The following is a 21,789-nucleotide window of genomic DNA, read 5'->3' on the forward strand; positions in this document are numbered from 1 at the left end:
ACACTTTACATCCCTAATCTGAAACTCTGAAATCTGAAATGTTCCAAAGTCTGACACTTCCTGAGTGCTGCCAAGACACCACAAGTGGAAAATTCCATACCTGACCTCATGTGACACGTCACAGTCAACGTACAGTCAAAACTTTGTTTCACGCACAAAATTATTTTAAATAATGTATAAAATTACCTTCAGGCTATGTGTAGCAGGTATATGTAAAACATAAACTTCATGTATAGACTTGGGTCCCGTCCCAAAGACATCTCATTATGTATATGTAAATATTCCAAAATCTGGGGGAAAAAAATGAAATCTGAAGCACTTCGGGACCCAAGCAGTCTGGAATAGGAATGCTCACGCTGTAGTAATCACAAGCTTTCTTTGGCCACTGGCACTTGCTGAGCCCTGTGCAGCGTGCCTAGAGATCAACCTGTCCTGACCAAGGAGGGTGGGCTGTGAAAGCAAGACCTCCAGAAACAAAGGCGGCTCCCGAAAGAGGCAATGGGATGACTGAGAACCTAGAAGAACTGGAGGCTAGATTCAAGACAGCTGCTGTGGTATAAAAGGGGAATCCATTTAAACATACTCCACTGAGGGGCAAAAGGGTGAGGACTTCAGGCTCTGAGGATTAGAATCTCACTCTACAACTAGGTTCCAATGGGAACAGCATCTATTTAATCACAATACAGGAAACACCACTTGTTGGTTTTTAACATTCAGAATCTAAAGATAAAATCATGGAAGGCTTTATTGAGTAGAGACGGGGTTTTGCCATGTTGGCCAGCCTGGTCTCAAACTCCTGACCTCAGGTGATCCACCTGCCTTGGCCTCCCAAAGTGCTGAGATTACAGGCATAAGCCACTGCACCCGGCCTTATAATTAAAATGTTAAAATATATTAACAAATAAAAATTATACAACATGCAATAACGTCATTTTTAAATATGTATTATCATAGAATGACTAAATCAAGCTAGTTAACATATGTATTACCTCACATATTTTTTGTGACAAGAACACTTCACATCTCTTAGCAATTTTCAAGAATACATTATTAACTGTAGTCAACATGCTGTGCAATAGATCTCTCGAACTTACTCTTTCTATCTAACTGAAATTTTGTATCCTTTGAACAACATCTCCCTAGCACTGGTAACCACCTCTACTTTTCTGAGTTCAACTTTTTTAGATTCCACATGTAACTAAGAATGTGGGTATTTGTCTTTCTATGCCTACCTTATTTCACTTAAGATAAAGCTCTCCAGGTTCATCCATGTTGTTACAAATGACAATCTCCTTCAAGGCTAAATAGTATTTCATTGTGTATGTATACCACATTTTCCTTATCTATTCATCCACTGATGGACACTTGCGATGATACCATATCCTAGCTACTGTGAACAGTGCTGCAATGAACATGGGAGTGTAGACATCTCCTCAACATGTAGGGTTACCGGATCACATGGAAGTTCTATTTTTAATTTTTTGAGGAGTCTCTAATCTGTTTTCCATTATGACCCTATTAACTTACATTCTTTCCAGTGATGTATAAGAATTCCCTTTTCTCCACATCCTCGCCAACACTCATTACGTTTCATCTTTTTTTTTTTTTTTGAGATGGAGTCTGCACCCAGGCTGGAGTGCAATGGTGCAATCTCAGCTCACTGCAACCTCTACCTCCCAGGTTCAAGCAATTCTCCTGCCTCAGCCTCCCAAGTAGCTGGGATTACAGGTGCCCACCACCAGGCCTGGCTAATTTTTGTATTTTTAGTAGAGATGGGGTTTCACCATGTGGCCAGGCTGGTCTCAAACTCCTGACCTCAAGTGATCCCCACCTCAGCCTCCCAAAGTGCTGGGATTACAGGCGTGAGCCACCTCACCCAGCCCATCTTTTTTTTTTTTTTTTTTTTTTTTTGAGACGGAGTCTCGCTCTGTCGCCCAGGCTGGAGTGCAGTGGCCGGATCTCAGCTCACTGCAAGCTCTGCCTCCCGGGTTTATGCCATTCTCCTGCCTCAGCCTCCCGAGTAGCTGGGACTACAGGCGCCCGCCACCTCGCCCGGCTAGTTTTTTGTATTTTTTAGTAGAGACGGGGTTTCACCATGTTAGCCAGGATGGTCTCGATCTCCTGACCTCGTGATCCGCCCGTCTCGGCCTCATAGCCATCCTAACAAGTATGACGTACTATCTCACTGTGGTTTTAATTTTCATTTCCCTGATGATTCCTGATGAGTATTTTTTCATATACCTGTTGGCCATTTGTGTATCTTCTTTTGAGAAATGTCTATTCAGATTCTTTGCTCATTTTTTAATAGGATTATTTGTTTTTTTCTATTGTTTGAGTTCCTCATATATTCTGCATAGTAACCCCTTAGCAGATGCATGATTTACAAACATTTTCTCCCATTCTCAGGCTGTCTCCTCACTCTTGATTGTTTCCTAAGCTTTGCAGAAGTTTTTTAGTTTGATGTAATCCCATTTGTCTGTATCTCTTTTCATTGCCTGCGCTTTTGTGTTGACATCCAAAAAAAATCTTTGCCCAGACCAATGTCACGGAGTTTTTCCTGTATGTTTTCTTTTAACAGTTTTACTGTTTCAGGTCTTATATTGATGTCTTTCACTCATTTTGAGTTGATTTTTGTATATGATGTGAGATATGGTCTAATTTCATTTTTTTGCATGTGGATATCTAGTTATCTCAATACTATTTATTGAAGAGACTGCCCTTTCCCCATTGTGTGTTCTTGGCACCTTTGTCAAAACTCAATTGAGGTGGGCATGGTGGCTACATCTGTAATCCCTGCACTTTGAGAGGCTGACATAGGAGGATCACTTGAGCCTAGGAGTTTGAAACCAGCCTGGACAACATAGGGAGACCTTGTCTCTCCAAAAATTTAAAAATCAGCTGGGCATGGTGGCACATGCCTGTAGTACTAGCTACTCAGGAGGCCAAAGTGGAAGGATCACTTGTGCCTAAGAGGTCAAAGCTGCAGTGAGTCGTGATCTCACCATAGCACTCCAGCGTGGGTGTCAGAGAGAGATCCTGTCTCAGAAACAAAACAAAACAAACAAGTAACAACAATAACAATCAATTGACCATAACTGTGGATTTATTTCTGGGCTCTCTATTCTGTTCCACTGGTCTATGTGTCTGTTTTTATACCAGTACCCATGCTGTTTCGATTACTAATGCTTTGTAGCATATTTTGAAGTCAGGTAGTATAATGCCTCCAGCCTTGTTCTTTTCGCTCTAGATTGCTTTGGCTATTCAGGGTCTTTTGTGGTTTCATACAGATGTTTCTTATTTTTAGCCATTTGCATACAATATTTTGACTTAAATTTTTTAAATAAAAGATCCTCCATAAGACCATTGTTTAGATCACAGCAATAGGATTTTCCTCAGCGTTTATCAGGCTTTATAGTGGTGTGTTGACAGCACTGCAGCTGGCCTTACATGTGTTTATTTTAATCTTAGTAAAGTCATGTTTACACTCTATAAGTAGTACACTAGTTATTTTATGGATTTGGAAAGCTGTCCAATTCTCATTTATTGTAAACAGAATAGAATGGCCATTTTAGATCTTCACAGTATGGAATTTCACAGCTAAAAAAGAAAAGTGATTGTTTTTAAAGGTTCAAGTTCTACAAAAAAATACTCAATTGCAGATAAATGTATTCTAGAGTCATCGAGTCCATGAAATCCAATCAATTCTTAATATAAGGAAACAGCATATCCTATTATACCATGGATTAGTAAGTTTAATTATGAAAAATAGCCTGGAATTTTTTTTTTTTTTTTTTTTTTTGGTGACAGAGTCTTGCTCTGTCACCCAGGCTGGAGAGCAGTGGCAGGATCGCAGCTCACTGCAACCTCTGCCTCCCAGGTTCAAATGATTCTCCTGCCTCAGCCTCCTGAGTAGCTGGGATTAGAGGCACCCACCACTACGTCTGGCTAGTTTTGGTATTTTTAGTAGAGATGGGGTTTCACCATGTTAGGCTGGTCTCGAACTCCTGACCTAAGGTGATCTGCCCACCTCGGCCTCCCGAAGTGCTGGGATTACAGGCATGAGCCACCGCATCCGGCCTAGCCTGGAAATCGTTATTGTTGTTCTGAAACATTTACTAAGCACAAACAGCAGAGTGAGGAGCCCAGCCTAGGTCCAGGACTCTTGATTGACAGTGCCAAGGAGGACTCTCAGTCACTCAGGGAGCCTGTAGGTGGGAGAGCAAGTGATGCCTGCAGTCATCAAGAAGCATAATCCAAAGAATCAGCTAATGGAGGGTGGCAGGAAGACGAAAGTGCATAACAGGTTACATTTTTAATGAAGTAAAGGAAGCATAGAACAACTTCTCTTCACTGACATCATAGCCCTTAAGTGACTGGTACAGAATGACAAAGAACTGCAAAGATCCTCCTTTGAATTTCACAGATTCGACAATTCTCCCTAAACAGCAGTGGGAACTAAAAATTCCCTGAGAGCGAAAAACAGTAGTTTTCATTGAAAATAGATTTTAAAATATTTTTCTTACAAGCCTTCAAGGAACAAAAAGGTCAGAATATTGCATTTAATCTCAAATTCAGAATATATCACAAGTCATTACATAAAATGCTAAACAAATCATTTATCATTCCCCTACCCCATCTATCAATCTCTCTTTTCTCACATGCACACACATCCATGCATGCATGTAACTCTTTAAAGCATCATGTTTATTCCTGCAAAGCGTGGCAGTCTCAAATTCTCAATTGCTCATCTCTACAAGATCTCATCCAGAATGTCTTAGCCTTATGAAAGGCTCAAGAACATGACTGATTGGTTACATTGTTCATTCATTAACTTTTATTCAGACTTAGACTTGTCCAGATCACTTAAAGCAATTCTCCTTCCTCTGGTTTATGTCAAAATAAAAGCTCCTGCTGGCATTCACTCATGACTTTATATACTTTCAGACATGTTAGGATTTCAGGTAATCTCTCCTATTCCTATACATTTAAGACAAATGTTTCTGTTGTTGTTCAATACAGCTTTTTCTTAAAAAGGGAAGAGAATAAATATTCCCGGGTAGAGGAAACCCATGTGAAGCATACCAGTTAGGCAGTAAACCAACAGTTGACAGAACAGAAAACAACTAGGTAAGTCTGTCAAATTTCATTTAGGTTTCCCAGAAAATCAGAATGTTAACACAAATGAAAGCCAGAAATCACTAAGGGAGAGTTCCAAAGGACTGAACCACCATATTCCAATCAACGCAGAGCACACGTAACTTCTCAGGACTCTCAGAAGCAGCTAGGATTGTGCAGGCTTCTTGGAATAGGTATTGCCACTCTTCCCCACATTATTTTGCTGTGCTAAATAATTCAGTCCTTTATTCCCTCTGTCTTCCTCCCACCCTCATCCTCACACATATCCCCATACCCCAAGGAGAAGTAAACAGAAAGCAGTTTTCCATTTCCCACAGATGACGGCTTAAGAATCCACCTGGAACACTCCTTTCAGAGCTGAAGTCTTGGGAAAGGCTTCGATCTGATGTGTTTCCTGTCCACTGTGCCCCAGGTCTTTCAGCCAGATCGGACCACTCAGCACCCTCTTTGGGTCCTCAAAGGACAATATCCACCCCTCTGGATTCTCAGATGGTCCTCTGGGCAGGCAAGCTCTTCTCCATCCTGAGCACACCTGATTCCACTGTCATCAGCTCAGAACTCCGGGCTGTGCCCTCGACCTCCACACCCAGCCTGGAGCTCCTCACACCCACGGTGTGCACTGGTCTCTTTGGAGTCTGCTATTCCACTCGCCTCACCCCTGGCTCTCGGCATCCCCACATCCCAGGCAGACACATAACTGTCAGATCACACCTGGCCAGAGGCTGCCTCACAACAGTTGGAAGGAAGGAGTCTGCCACTTCCATCAGGTTACTTAAAACTGTCCATTTTTGTCTTTACCTTGACCATGGTGTGACTCAAAGCTAAACTGGATGCTCGCATAAATGGGCCATTTTTACTTAAGGTTCCCAACAGAATCCCTTCTGTTTGGCCTTCTGACCTCTTTAGTTCAACCATGCTAGCAGTCACAGCATTTTCTGGAAACAGGCAATGTATAAGTAAAGTAGCTTTCTTTCCTGCTTCAGAGGAATGATACAGTCTTAGAGGCAGAAGAGCCCTCAGCAGTCATGTGCCCCAGTATTTCCCAAACACCAGTTCTCAGACCAATTTTGGTTAGTCTATGGCTGCTAGTCACTGGACTACAGAGAAACAAGGAAGACACAGGAAATAAACAGCATTTTCATAATGCTAAATATGTACAATCTAAGGACAAGTTTAGGAATAGTCCTATTCTTTTAGTACTATTTTCTCTTCAGCGAAATTATATTAGTAGATGGCAGTTATTTTGTGAAAATAAATCTTTGATTATTAAAAATTCCACACACAAAATACAAAGAACAGTATGTAAATATATAGTGAACCCTCATTCACTTATCCAGCTTTAATCATCAACTTTCTTTACATACAGCCAAAAAAATTAGAAATAGGTCCTGAAATTGTTTTTCCTATTCCACAAAATTTGAAAGTATAGACATGACCAGGTTAGGCCAATTTATACCTGAAAAGGACACCAACATTAACTAACCTGTCCCAAGTTCTGCAGCTGGTCAGGAACAGAACTGATACGTCTGGGGTGTGCCATGATACAGCTACTGAGTAAGAGCATCAACTAAGACCAGCAGAAAAACCCTGTGTCTCTGCCCAGGATACTTCACACACACACACTACTTGGGATCATACAACTCCCCCGGGACAACCAAAGAAGGAAAACAATAATCTACAACCAAAGTTTACTTTATCTCATGCTAGAACAATTGTTTCCCAACCATGGAGGGCTCCAGGAACCACCAACCAGTTTCAGTTCAAAGACTACCAGAGATATCAACGACAGACTAGATAAAGAAAATGTGGTACATATACACCATGGAATACGATGCAGCCATAAAAAAGAACAAGATCATGTCCTTTGCAAGATCATGTCCTTTGGGGCTGGAGGCCATTATTCTCAGCAAACTAATGCAGAAAACCAAATATTGCATATTCTCACTTATAAATGTGAGCTAAATGATGACAACACAAGGAAACAAATGGGAAGAGAGAAGAACAACACACACTGGGGCCTACTGGGGCATGGAGGGTGGGAAGAGGCAGAGGATCAGGAAAAATAACTAATGGACACTAGACTTAATAGCTGGGCAATGAAATAATCTGTACAATGAACTCCCATAACACAAGTTTACCTACGAAACAAACCTGCACATGTACCCCGAACTTAAAAGTTAAAAAAAAAAACAAGACAGAAAGACCACTAGAAGTTGTTTCTGCATTAATTCCTTACCCAGCACTTACCCCCTCAAACCACCCTAAGAGAAGATTTATGAAGCAAACCAGGGTGACTGAATGAGAATTCACACTATAAGGTCCAATATGATTAAAAAAAAAAAAAAAACAGCTACTCAGCTCCTCCTCTGGGCCCCTACCATCACCTCACCAAAGTACCACGAGGAAAAATCAGACAGGAATGGGAATATTAGGACTGGGCACTCTATACACCTGCCTCACAGAACCACAGGAAGATCAAATGAGGCAGCATAACAGACAGCAGTTTTAACATTTTATAAAACTATACCAATGCAGGGGGTTGGCCAATTGATGAGAATAAAGTATCTTTGCTAAAGGACTTACCTTAAATTCTCAGTTTCTATTAAGAGTGGATTTCCCTGAATATATCCCGAAGCATGTGAGAAGCCTCCTGCAGCACCTAAAATAATAATAAAAATCATCAGAGTCAAGTAATGTTTTTGAAAAAGAATCTCAATCTATACATTTGGTCATTTCCCCCACACTAAGCATGAAAGGAAATAACTCAGGAAACAATGAGTTTCCGCCACAACACATGGGATGGGAATTTTCTTTACCCACAGGGAATTCAGGTCCCAAGACACTTATTTTGAAGACCAAAATCATGTTACTGCTGGCAAAGAGACAAAACACATTTTCTTCTTGTGGTAGGAATGCTTTAATGGCTTTGAATTTAAACGAAAACCAAATACAGACATCCACCTCCCTCAAGGTCGAAAACAAAAATCTCAGGCACTGCACTCTGCTTCTTTTTAAAATGAGTTTACACGAGGTGCTCTTGTCTTCTTTTTTTTCCTATGTAGTTCCTCTAACACATCTGTGAAGTGGTCCCTTCTTGATTTTGCTGTTCCCATGTGGCTCCTGGTTCTCTAAGGCACTGGGAACTTGCTCTGTGGAAACCCAATTTGAAGCAGAGAAGCACTATAAGCAACTGTAGAAATCAACAAAATGGCCTAGCCACAGTTAACGAACAGGCGCCTGAGTGAGAACATGCACGCATATCTACGAAACAGAATAAACATCCAGATACAGAATGAAGGATTCATATGAAACAGTCCCAAGTACATGCAATCAAATCTGGGTGTATGGCAGACTAGTTAACAAATGGTGTTGGTTAGCATTTAAGAGAAGAAAACTCTACATCTCTCTCCCTACTTATGGAACAATAAACTCAAAATAAAAGGTTCCTTTTTTTATTTTATTTTTTGACAAAAGTATCGTTTTTAAAATTTCTGTTCTATTTTTGCCATTCAAAAATTTTAGATTAAAAAAAATTGTTACTAGCTACATGTCTCAGTCCTTTATACTTCCATATTTTGGTGTCATTCTTAAAAAGGCCTTTCCTACCCTATATCTATATATATTTTAAATTTATATCATACATATATATATATATATTGTTTTGTTTTGTTTTGTTTTAAAGACGGAGTCTCCCTCTTGTTGCCCAGGCTGGAATGCAATTGCGCGATTTCAGCTCACAGTAACCTCTGCCTCACAGATTCAAGCAATTCTCCTGCTTCAGCCTCCTGAGTAGCTAGGGTTACAGGCGTCCATCACCACACCCAGCTAGTTTTTGTGTTTTTAGTAGAGACGGGGTTTTACTATGTTGGCCAGGCCGGTCTCGAACTCCTGACCTCGGGTGATCCATCCACCTGGTTCTCCCAAAGTGCTGGGATTACACATGTGAGCCACTGCACCCATATTTCTTTATAGCAACAAAAATAGACTAAGATAGTCTTAAAAATAAACAAGAAAATTAATACTCCTTCAAAATGGACAAAGAAAAATTTTTCATAAGAGTCTTAAAAAGCATAACAGCAAGAAACATATGAAAAGATAGCAACTATACTAACAATAAAAATATGTAATTTTAGGTCCGGCGTAGTGGCTCATGCCTGTAATCCCAGCACTTTTGGGAGACCAAGGCTGGCGGATCATGAGGTCAGGATATCGAGACCATCCTGGCTAACACAGTGAAACCCCATCTCTACTAAAACTACAAAAAATTAGCCGGGCGTGGTGGCGGGCACCTGTAGTCCCAGCTACTTGGGAGGCTGAGGCAGTAGAAGAGCATGAACCCGGGAGGCGGAGCTTGCAGTAAACTGAGATGGCACCACTGCACTCCAGCCTGGGTGGCAGAGTGAGACTCCGTCTCCAAAAAAAAAAAAAAAAGAAAGTGTTAGAAAATGGACACCTTATTTGTACCTATCCGACTGGTAAAGATGGCAAAGACCGACAATAAATAACCAATGATATGGGCACTTTCATGAAGGGAATATAAATTGGAAACATCATTCTGTAGCCATCTGGGAGATTATGTCAGCGTGTAAGTTGGCATGCCCTTTGACCCAGCAATCCTACTTCTAAGAATTCACTCAAGGTAGATAATTATGGAAGCAGAGAGATGGATACACATGGCATTGTTTGTAATTATGAAGGGAGGAGGATAAATGCCCCTAAAGGCCCACAGATATGAGGCATGCTGAGTAAGCCACATAGATATTGAAAACAATTTTGGAGGTCTATATTTATTGATATGAAAAGATATCCATTATATACTTCTGCGTGAATAAAATAGGTAAATGACCACATGCAGTATGATTCATTTGAGTATGTGTATTCTTGGATGTCCAAAGAGATATCTAGAAGGGTGTTTATCAAAACAGTTATGATTCTGGTTATCAAAATGTTAGATGATTTTTACTTCTTATGCTGTTTGAATTTCATAAAATGAACAATCATTATTTTTCTAAATACAATGGAGCTACTTAACTTTTAAAATCTCATGTTGAAGTTAAGGAATATACGACATCAATGTCCACTTTCCTTCTCTATCAATTTTTCCTCCCTGACTTTACTGACATTCGTGCACACATGTGCTCTTAGTGAACACTCGGTAGGGAGTTATCTTCCTCGAATCAGCTCCCATTCGTTCCCAAGGGCCATGTCACCCCTGCCTTTGGGTCCCTAAGATACTCTACATCCCTGTTACAAATCTCCCTTTCACTTATGCTAGATAGAGTGAGTGTGTTACTGTGACCAACAGAATCCCATCTAATACAGTGCTTCTTTTTCCTTTCCATTTCATCTTCTCAACCATCCCATACCATCTGAAAACAGACTAATCCTGTAGTCATATGAGTGAAGAGTTACCACACAATTTCAAGTAATGTTTATGTACTACAGCTAAAGTAACTGAAGAAGCTCAAAGCTGCTATGAAAACAGGCAAAAAACTATTTCAAGAGGCAGGTAGATTCATTCCTGACTAACAAGGGAATTGATGAAGAGATTTTCTGAAGAAGAATAAAAACAAAGGAGACATAATTGTACAGATGGGCCATTCCTTGTGGTTAAAATACTTTCCATTATGTGTAACCACTTCACAGATTTATTTTTATTGGGTTATATTTGTATATGAAATAATTTTTTCTATGGAGATTATAAAATACAGAAATGTATCCCCATAATGGGCCCATAATGTTTACTTTATCTCCAGCAAACAAATTTATTCTTCTCATTTTCCTTTATGTGTAAAAGTTCAGGAGTCCCATGTAATACATGTATCTTCATAATGGCATAATTATAAACTTGGCTAAAAAGTCATAACTCCTTGTAGATGCACAAATCTTTTTATAGGCATGTTGGATATAAAGTACAAATCTAATTAACCCCCTTCATCTGCTGGCAGCTTCTTCTTCCCCACACAATCTTCCTAGAAGTTAGACAAAGGACAAGAACCACTCTCCAATTTCAGAGATGAGCAATCATGAGACTTAACATAGATTAAGTATCTGTGACTCCAAAGCACAACACACCCCCCACCCCACCCCCAACACATGGGCCACCCAGTGTGAACTGCTGGCCTCTCTGTTCTGACCCTCTTTAGTGTTAAACAAGTCCACATTTGCGACGGAGATGCATGAGGATTTATGAGACAAAATGTTGCATTTAGGGAAAGCAACAGCACAGTAGTTAAGACGAAGGTGTCCGATCCTGGTTGGATCATTTACTAGTCATCCAGCTTGGTGTGCCTTAACCTCTCTGTACCTCCTTTTCCTCTCCTGTAATAATGCCAAGGGCAGCCGTGAGGATTAAAGGAGATATTATATCTGATGCAATCAGCAATGCTCAATAGTCACTGAGCTCCCTTGAGCTCCAGCTCAGGGGGTGTGATGGCAACAGCTCATGCTAGAAACTCCTTCATTGCCTGATCATAACAAGGTCCCTAGAGAATGCTGAGACAGAACATGTCTCCATGGAAGCACACCTACCTGTTTAAAATGCTTATTATCAACATGGATAAGATATATCCAAGTAAAGAGGAGCTTATTTCAAAGGACCAGGTGCTTGCTATTTAAAGGAAATTTGCTTTAAAGTAGCCTTCTCCAGAGTAACATACGATAAATCATTTAGCAGCTCCCATCATGTGTCTTTTCTGGATTATTCTGAGAAGCACAGAAAGATGTGAACAAAAGTCAGCAAAAGCTACTACCTAAAATGCCGGTCACCAACAGCAGGGCATTAAAGCAGGCCTTAACTCTGATCCTGCATCCCAGACCCCTTCCTACTTGCTCAGGGAAGCTTAAATACACCTCTCAGAGTCCACGGTTGCTCATCCTAAGAGCAGAAATGATCATACTCATACTTAGCTATTTTGACTGTTGTGAGGATGAAATGAGAGATTAGCATGGTGTCTGGAATCCAATAAGTGTTTGGTAAATGATACACCTAATATTATCATCTCAACAGCATTAAAGAAAAAAGACACATATTAAGTAATCTCATGGAGACCATACCTGGCAGTTTTTCACCATGAGAGTTTTATAGGCTGGTTTTCCTCATTTTACTTGGTTTAATCCCCACAGGAATGTGGGTGTAAGTTGAAGGGGGTGTGGAGTGTGCAGGATGTACGCAGCTGAACCCTCACTATGCGCTTTAGACCCATGCAGCCAAGAACCCATTTCTCATCAAATTCCATTAAAAGGCAGAGAACACGGCGACACCACACTCAGGCTTTGCCCTGACATCAACTGCACGTGCGTAAAAATCAGAATATGGGCTCATATGGGCCCCAGCCCAAGTGTTTTTGCTCTCCAAAGTTTTTTAAAAAGTGTTTTTATAACATAAGACCAGGTAAAGCAGAGAAAATCCAATAGGTTTAGCTGAGGATGAACAAGCATTACTCTCGGCTTGAAGCGATCACTAATTTTTGACATATTTTATTACTCATCAGTCAAAATCATAAAATCCAAGAGGCAAACAAATAAACCAAAAGTTCTTTGGCAGCGGTACACAGACATGGGAAGAGCTGAGGAAAAATTTTGAAAACAAAATTTCCCAACTTCCACCACTTGCCAAGGACTTCCTTGTTTTTGCTGAAGTCTTGAGAATGCTATAATTCGAAGTGTAGCCCAGTGATTAGAGTCCAGCTCTGCTGGGTCAGAAGATATCTGAGACTCCAAGGGGAGATGCCCAATGCTCTGCTCATGGCTTCCTTGCACTGACTTTCCAGCTTGAGGCTGGGGGTTGGGTCAGGGTCAAAGGAAACTCAGTGAAGAGCAAGTAGACAGCGTCAACACCCAAGGACCTCAGAGATGACAATATGCTACCTCGCCCTTTTGCAGGACAAAGAGAAGAGAGTGAGCCTAGCAGAAAAGCCCCAGAAATTTTGTATTGCTCTAAAAACAGCATTCCAGCAAACTAGGAGGTAAAAAGTGTCACACGCAAAAAAGATTCTCAGTATAAAGGGGGGAAATGCTGGTTTAAACAAAATTAAGGAGTTTCTCCAATGCAGACTATTCTGGATGTTTTTACATGCTCATGTTGATTATGAGTAAGTAGCTCTAACCTTACGTGTGCACAGATTTCCTTCATTTTTGTGGTCTACGTCTTGGGACAAGTGTCCCACGCAATACTTTGGAAAATAATGTTATAATTAGTTCTTGTATGTAAATAATTGTTGAAAGTTCATTTTGTACCACTACATTCACAATTAAATGATTAAGCACAATTCATATAAGTAATCAGGTAATGGTGTCAACAATATCAACTCAAAGAGGAGGGCAAGAGAAAAGGTCTCCTTGTACTGCTTTAATTCACACTGTCTTTATGAGCTTTTCACAACAAAAAGAAACAGAGATGCCATGAATTCTTTATGGTTCTCTAATTCACTGACTCCCCACCCCTTAAAATTTTAAAAACAGTTACAGTAAAAATAAATTAGTAATAGGTGTAACTAGAATGGAAACTCCATGAGAACAAGAACTCTCCTTATCCCCAGCCCTCGAACAGTGCTGGGTACCAAGATACCCCACAAATATTTGACTACATGAATCTAAGAATGAATAAATAAGCTGTTCCTAAACATGCTATTACTACCTCATTTTATGAACTTGCCAAAATATACACTATGCACTTTTATATTTTAAATTGATTTTGAAATGCTCACTATAAAATCATTTTTTATTTCTCTTTTCTGAAAGAAGTTTATTCCCCCATTTCTTTCCCAGCATAGTCTCCCATCTTTTGTAATCCCACCCTACCCCCAAAAAAAGGAGAGAGGAGAAAAGAGTATTTTTCTTTATAACTTCTGGGTTAGAAGCAAGTTTTTGTCTCTAGACCAACTACGATATTCAGTATATTATTATAGCCAATTGTTTTCAATAGAAGGCTAATTAACTAACATTCAAATGCCTAGGAATTTCAATTAGAGCCGCACAGAGGGTCTCCTTTGGGGGAAGGAAAAAGAAACGCATTCATTTTTCAGAAAAAGGCAACTCTACAAAAATAAGCTTTTAACACTGAATTCCTGAAAAAGCAACTGGTCATGGAATATAGATAGGTATCAAGAAATATCCTATACTATTAAATTACACTTAATATTCTGAACATAATGTTTAAAATAACCCTGAGATGTTATAACACCTTCAAATGGACAACTACAAACGTAACTGTTTTTGCTAAACTCCATTATAACAAAGTCTGGCAATGCATTTTAGAAAAATTTGAAACAATGTTTTGTTTGTTTGTTTGTTTGTTTTTAAGGAGGCAGGGGAGGAAAGAGCAGGGATAAAGTGTCTAACTCTTCCTTGGTCATTCAGCAAATTAAACTAATTTAAACCCTTCCCCACCCTCAATTCCTTACACAAAGCAGTTAATGGCCAGGGTTTTCCTACTGGCAATCCTCAACTTCTGGTTGGACTATACTCTAATCTACTGTAGCAGCCTTCCCAGGCCCACCTGCTTGCCAGCTTCCTTCCAACAGGTTAAACCAGGTTAACAGTCACTGGGGTCGGGTCCCCAGTTCCTACAAACTCAAGGCCAAGTTCCCAGGCTGCAGATACCCACTTCCTCACCTTCTGCCTGGCCTGCCCTGGGAGTCTGTGCTCTACCACCACTGAGCCAGTGCGCCTCATGTCCCCTGCCCTCTGAGCCGTTTTCCCCTAAGAGAGCTTTGATTCAAGCCCACTCTTACATGTCTACAATGGCCTCCCCACACCCCCATTCAATCTAGCTGTCCATCAAGTTCCACCTGCTCCAAGGAGACTTCATTGACCACATCTCAATTTCTGTACATCCAAAAGTTTGTTGAAATAATCTATTTACATGTCTGTATTTCTCCATAGACTATGAGCTCTTACAGGGCAAGAACTATGATTTCTCCCATATTTTTATCCTCACCTCAGAGCACAGTTTCTTATACACATTAAGTACTCAATGAATGACTGAAAAATAGTGACTCCAAGAAACTGGGGCAGGCACAGGGGACCTCAAGAAGCTGAGGTACAGCAGCAGGGTCAGGAATGCGTCAGGCGTGTGAGTGTGTGTGTGCGCGCGCACACGCACGTGTGTGCACACACATCCACTGAAGTTATGGCTGGCTGATTCTATGATCACCCTCCCTGGGACTTCAAGGTTCCAGTTTAAGCCCTCCTTTTCCTCTCTCAGTCCCAGTGATTAGCCCACCATTCACACTTTTTTCTTTTTTTTTTTTTTTTTATTAGACGGAGTTTCACTCTTGTTGCCCAGGCTGGAGTGCAGCGGCACAATCTTGGCTCACTGCAACCTCCACCTACCAGGTTCAAACGATTCTCCTGCCTCAGCCTCCCGAGTAGCTGAGACTACAGGCGCATACCACCACGCCCAGATAATTTTTCTATTTTTAGTAGAGACAGGGTTTTCCCATGTTGACCAAGCTGGTCTCGAACTCCTAATCTCAGGTGATCCACCTGCCTTGGCCTCCCAAACTGCTGGGATTACAGGCATAAGCCACCATACCCGGACCGCTATTCACTCCTCTTTGGTCTGTTGTCAACTAGGGAGATACGCTGTTTTATATTTATGCCTTCTTTCCCAGCCCCAAAGCAAACAAAGGCTTTCATGGTATAACAATTAGAGAATGAAACAAAAAGATTCCCCTCTGTACGCTATTCCCTCATCCCAGAACCCTAAGAGCACGTGTCTATTACTCTCACTCATTCATTCCAATTTGGACCCTTTAAAAGAGCACAAAGCCACACAGAATACCAACAGTAGAAGCTGATCAACACCATAGGTAAGTGTTACTCATCAACTACTTGAGTTTTTCTTTTGGAAAAACAGAATGAGAGGTTCCAGTAAAAAGAGCAAGAAGGTACATGTATACAATGGAATACTATTCAGTGCTGAAAAGAAAAGTGCTATCAAGCCATGAAAAGACATGGAGGAAATTAAATCCACATGACTAACAGAAGAAGCCAATCTGAAAAGGCTACATACTACACAATTCCAACTCCATGGCATTCTGGAAAAGGTAACGCTAGGGAGACAGTAAAAAGATCAGTGGTTGGGCCAGGCGCAGTGGCTCACACCTGTAATCCCAGCACTTTAGGAGGCCAAGGCTGGTGGATCATGTGAGGTGAGGAGTTAGGAGACCATCCTGGACAACATGGTGAAACGTGGTCTCTACTAAAAATACAAAAATTAGCCAGGCATGGTGGTGGGTGCCTATAATCCCAGCTACCTGGGAGGCTGAGGCAAGAGAATCACTTGAACCTGGGAGGCGGAGGTTGCAGAGAACTGACATAGTGCCACTGCACTCCAGCCTAGGCAACAAGACCGAAACTCTGTCTCGAAAAATCAATCAATGGTTGCCAGGGATCAGGGGGTGGGCGGAAGGGAGAAAAGAACAGGCAGCACTGAGGATTTTTTGGGCAGTGAAACTACTCTGCATGATACTACAAAGTATCATTCTACATTTTTCCAAACCAAAAGAACGTGCAACACCAAGAATAAACGCTGGCCAGGCACAGTGGTGCTTGCCTATAATCCCAACACTTTGGGAGGCGAAGACAAGCGGATCACTTGAACTCAGGAGTTAGAGACTAGCCTGGGCAACATGGCAAAACCCCATCTCTACCAAAAATACAAAAATTAGCCGGGTGTGGTGGTATGTGCCTGTGGTACCAGCTACTCGCAAGGCTGAGGTAGGAGGCTCATCTGAGCCTCAGAGGTTAAGGCTGCAGTGTGCCTAATCTCACCCCTGTACTCCAGCCTGAGCAAGAGTGAGACCCTGGGAAGGAAGGGAGGGGAGGGGAGGAGAACCCTAAAGTAAACTATGGTCTTTAGGTGACAATGATGTGTCAATATAGGTTCATCAATTATAACAAATGCACTACCCTGGTGTGGGATGTTGGTAATGGGGAAACTATGGGTGCAGTAGATATAAAGGAGCTCTCTGTACTTCCCATTTAATTTTGTTGTAAACCCAAAACTCCTCTGAAAAATAAAGTCTGTTAAAAAATAAACAAAATATTTTTTAAAATACAGAGAGAAAGAGGTGTGGTGCTGCAGATGCCACCCAGACACTGAAGCCAAGGAACTCCCTATGGGGACTCTCACCACTGCAGGCCAGGGCCTGGGAGAGGTGTAGAGTGACACACGTTGGCTTGGCCCAGGGAAGCAGACATGGAGGATCTGGGATCCTCCTGGCCAGGTAGAGATCCTTTGACTGTGTCTGAGCACTCCGGTTGAACAGGGGCTGCACACACAAGACTCCATGCTGCTAGAACTGACCCTGGGAAGGTGCATCCTCCTCCGTTTTTATTTTCACTGCCACCCTGACCATTAGCAGGAGGGCTATTCCTCCATGCTCATAACCTCAGGAACTGCCTCCACAGTGACACGATCCAGCTGAAGGACCTGCAGAGGGAGAATGTGACTTCCTCAAGTGGTGAATCTCACCTGATTTTCCTTACCAGTGGAAACTCCGTCATCTGTAATGAAGTATCTCAGGTCTGTAGCTAGGAGAAGGAGAGGCATCCTCTTCAGGGGACACATTTCTATGAATACTCACACTGGCTCCATCCTCCAGCCCACAAAGCCTGGCTGCCTGATGCCATGAGCCAACACACCACAACGTAAATGCAACAGGAAGAAACAATCAAAGTGTAATGTGAGTCTTCTCAGCCCCCAGCAACCTAAGATAAGTATCACAAACAAGAACACGAGGTCATTTGAGAGGATTCGGCTAATCAAGACTGAATTAGATACTCAGGTATACATAATGTGCAAATCAGGAATATTCACTTTCCATAAATAAAACCTGTCACCACTTGGCCCTGATTAGCAGTTATTGTAACCCTCAAAGTTCATCTTTCCAAAGTGATTTTTCTGTGCTGCTCTCTCTCACCATGTGAAGGCTCATTTTCATAAAATTGCCACCTGATGTATTTCTCCAAAAGCTAAATTCCTCTTCTCTTTCCTCACACGGCCAGTGATTTTTTTGCATATTCGCTATGGCACCTCTCATTCAAAACCCAAATCCCTCCTAACAAACTGTACTTCTTCTTCTCAGTATATTGTATAAATTAATTCTCCTCAGCCTTGTTTCCCTCCTCCTGGCCCTGAGCTGTCGACCCAAGGCTCCTATTTTCTGAGACGCTCTTTCCCCTGTGGTTCCTCCTACTCTTGCATTTCTCTAAATTTTCATGGGTTTTGTAGGTTTCTCCGCATAAAATGGCAACTCATTCTATCATGTTGTATTCTTTCTAACAACCAATCCACAACATAGGCTGCTAAGACTACACAGAGAAGGAATACTCAAGTGCCCAGCACCGAGCCTGGCACCAGGTCACCCAGGGCCGGGGCATCCTTGCTCCCTGACGCAGTAAGCCCTCCATGCCTCACTCCACTCCCCTGTAAAAGGCCGATGCCAGGGTATCCCTCAGCAGCTGATGCAAGGGACACACGAGCACAGCACACCTGCAATAAATGCTGACTTTCTCTCCCCCCACACACGGACTCTCAGCTCCCTACCTGGAATAAAATCTCTGGAGCAGGATGGGGATTCACACCTTTCCTGTATTTCTTTAAAGCATTTTCACGAAGTGGAATATGCAGGAGATGGGGTTTTTTGTTTGTTTGTTTGTTTGTTTTGAGACGGAGTCTTGCTCTGTCACCCAGGCTGGAGTGCAGTGGCACAATCTCGCTCACTGCAACCTCCACCTCCCGGGTTCAAGTGCTTCTCCTGCCTCAGCCTCCCGAGAAGCAGGGATTACAGTCATGCAGGGATTACAGTCATGCACCACCACACCTGGTTAATTTTTGTATTTTTAGTAGAGACAGGGTTTCACCACGTTGGCCAGGCTGGTCTCGAACTCCTGACGTCAGGTGATATGTCTGCCTCAGCCTTCTAAAGTGTTGAGATTACAGGCGTAAGACACCATGCACAATGGTATTAAATAATGTTTTCTAGTTCCTGGTGGTTCTGGTTCTCTTTGGGTGACGAGATTTTATAACTTATTTACCACGTCATGTACTATATACGTGTTTAAAACTTTCTTTTAAAAAAAATACATACAATGTTGACTGCGGCACTATTCACAATAGCAAAGAATTAGAACCAACCCAAATGTCCATCAATGATAGACTGGATTAAGAAAATGTGGCACCTAGGCCGGGCGCGGTGGCTCAAGCCTGTAATCCCAGCACTTTGGGAGGCCGAGACGGGCGGATCACGAGGTCAGGAGATTGAGACCATCCTGGCTAACACGGTGAAACCCCGTCTCTACTAAAAATACAAAAAACTAGCCGGGCGAGGTGGCGGGCGCCTGTGGTCCCAGCTACTCCGGAGGCTGAGGCAGGAGAATGGCGTAAACCCGGGAGGCGGAGCTTGCAGTGAGCTGAGATCCGGCCACTGCACTCCAGACCGGGCGACAGAGCAAGACTCCGTCTCAAAAAAAAAAAAAAAAAAAAAAAGAAAATGTGGCACCTATATACCAGGGGACACTATGCAGCCATAAAAAAGGATGAGTTCATGTCCTTTGCAGGGACATGGATGAAGCTGGAAACCATCATTCCTAGCAAACTATCACAAGGACAGAAAATCAAACACTACATGTTCTCACTCATAGGTGGGAGTTGAACAATGAGAACACATGGACACAGGGTGGGGAACATCACACACCGGGGCCTGTCACGGGGAGGGGGAGCATTAGGAGAAATACCTAACGTAAAAGACGAGTTGACTGGTGCAGCAAACCAACGGTGCATATGTATACCTATGTAACAAACATGCACGTTGTGCACAAGTATCCCAGAACTTAAAGCATAATAAAACCAAATTTTAAAAGTTAAATATGTACAAAGAAAATATCATCATGAACCCCTATGTACTCATCACTCAGCTTCAAAAATTACCAACTCATGTCCGAAATTATTTCATCCTAGACCCCCATTTAATTCCTTCCCAGCACTCACTGGAGATTATTTTGAAGCAAGTATCACATATCAGATTTAAATAGAAGTATTTTATGAAGTAGTTTTTTGTTTGGTTTTTTTTGGGGGGTTTTTTAAGACGGAGTTTCACTCTTGTTGCCCAGGCTGGAGTGCAATGGCACTATCTCGGCTCACCGCAACCTCCGCCTCCCAGGTTCAAGTGATTTACCTGCCTCCGCCTCCTGAGTAGCTGGGATTACAGGTGTGCACCACCACACCTGCCTAACTTTGTATTATTAGTAAAGATGGGGTTTCTCCATGTTGGTCACGCTGGTCTCGAATGCCCAACCTCAGGTGATCCGCCCACCTCAGCCTCCCAAAGGGCTGGGATTACAGGCATGAGCCACCATGCCCAGCAAAGTAGTATTTTCAATAATAAGAAGCATAACAAAGCTGCTTTCACTTAGAAAACAAATTCTCTACTCATTAAAGTTACAGCCATCTTACTCTATCTGATCCCTATGGCACACAGTAAGACAAAGGTGACCCAGGAAAGACACAGCAGGCCTTAGTTGATTCCTGGTGGCACACAGCTGGCCAGGTGACCATGGGCAGGACATGCCTGCCCTCCCAGACCTCACTCCGTGGGGCAGAAACCAGGACATGAGGACTCCTACTCCACCCGCCTGCATGAGCCCCTGCTCTCATGGGACAGCAAGGACTTTCTACTTCTCCATTTATGTTCTCAGTGTTTCCCTCGGATTTCCAGAATCAGCTCCTCTGCAGAGAGTAACTTAACTCATACTTGCTCTTTGTCAAAAATAGAATGAATAAATATATATATATATACAAATTGCAAAGTCTTCTCCAGGAACAAATTTCCTGCATATTATCCTTTTATGTGGGGGGAATCATTCCATTATCCTTTTTTCCCCCTCCAATGTCTTCAAATGCAAAAAAAAAATACAGAGCAATGTCTTACTCATGTCTCTGTGGGTCTCTGTCCTTATGGGGCAAGTGCCAGCAATTCTCGTGCTCCCTCCCTGCCCGTTGGATGAGACTGCCAGTCTACCCCACACAACTCACCTGCTAAGAAACAACCGATGCATCTGGCAGGGGCCTTTGGGGTGGGTGCAATTCCCGAGGGTCCACTGCTATGCCCTCATAGTAGACAGTGTTCCTCTAGATTCTAATTCCTTTACACAAATGCATAAACATGTTACATATCCTCTCACCATAAATAATATTATTTGAACACAGCTTTTTTTTTTTTTTTTTTTGAGACGGAGTCTCACTCTGTCACCCAGGCTGGAGTGCAATGGCGTGATCTTGAACACAACTTTAAAACAAAAACATTAACTCAGGCTTCATTTTTGAATTGTTTTGTATACTTCCTTGAATATTCCCTGCCAATTCTCACTAAGATTTAAATATTTACATGTTCTAGTAAGACAATCACCACTATCTTAGAGCATAAAATATCACATAATCACCCCACAGACCCCTGCAGACCAAGAGTCAAAACACTCTATTGCTATTTTAAAAGGCAGTTCCCAATTCCTACTTTCAACCGTACAAATAAACAGAATAAGACAAAATTACATCTGACTGTTATGAATTGGGATACTGAAATTTCACACTAAGCAGTTGGGAAAATATTCAAAATCCATGATTCTACCACAAAGCAGGGAAGGCTG

At 42.0% G+C, this 21,789-nt stretch overlaps 1 protein-coding gene across 2 annotated transcripts in view; it reads right to left on the reverse strand.

Moving 5' to 3' along the window:
• Nucleotides 1-21,789, reverse strand: part of TLN2 (talin 2) — a 455,709-nt gene that overhangs the window by 241,061 nt on the left and 192,859 nt on the right. For both annotated transcript variants that reach the window (XM_033189874.1, XM_033189875.1), the window contains one exon: nt 7,720-7,795. The gene's annotated coding sequence lies outside the window, so the exon portion shown is untranslated. The remainder of the gene's footprint in view (nt 1-7,719; nt 7,796-21,789) is intronic.

This window comes from Trachypithecus francoisi, unplaced genomic scaffold (genome assembly GCF_009764315.1).
Source record: "Trachypithecus francoisi isolate TF-2019V2 unplaced genomic scaffold, Tfra_2.0 Lachesis_group3, whole genome shotgun sequence".
In the NCBI taxonomy this organism is placed as follows: Eukaryota; Metazoa; Chordata; class Mammalia; order Primates; family Cercopithecidae; genus Trachypithecus; species Trachypithecus francoisi.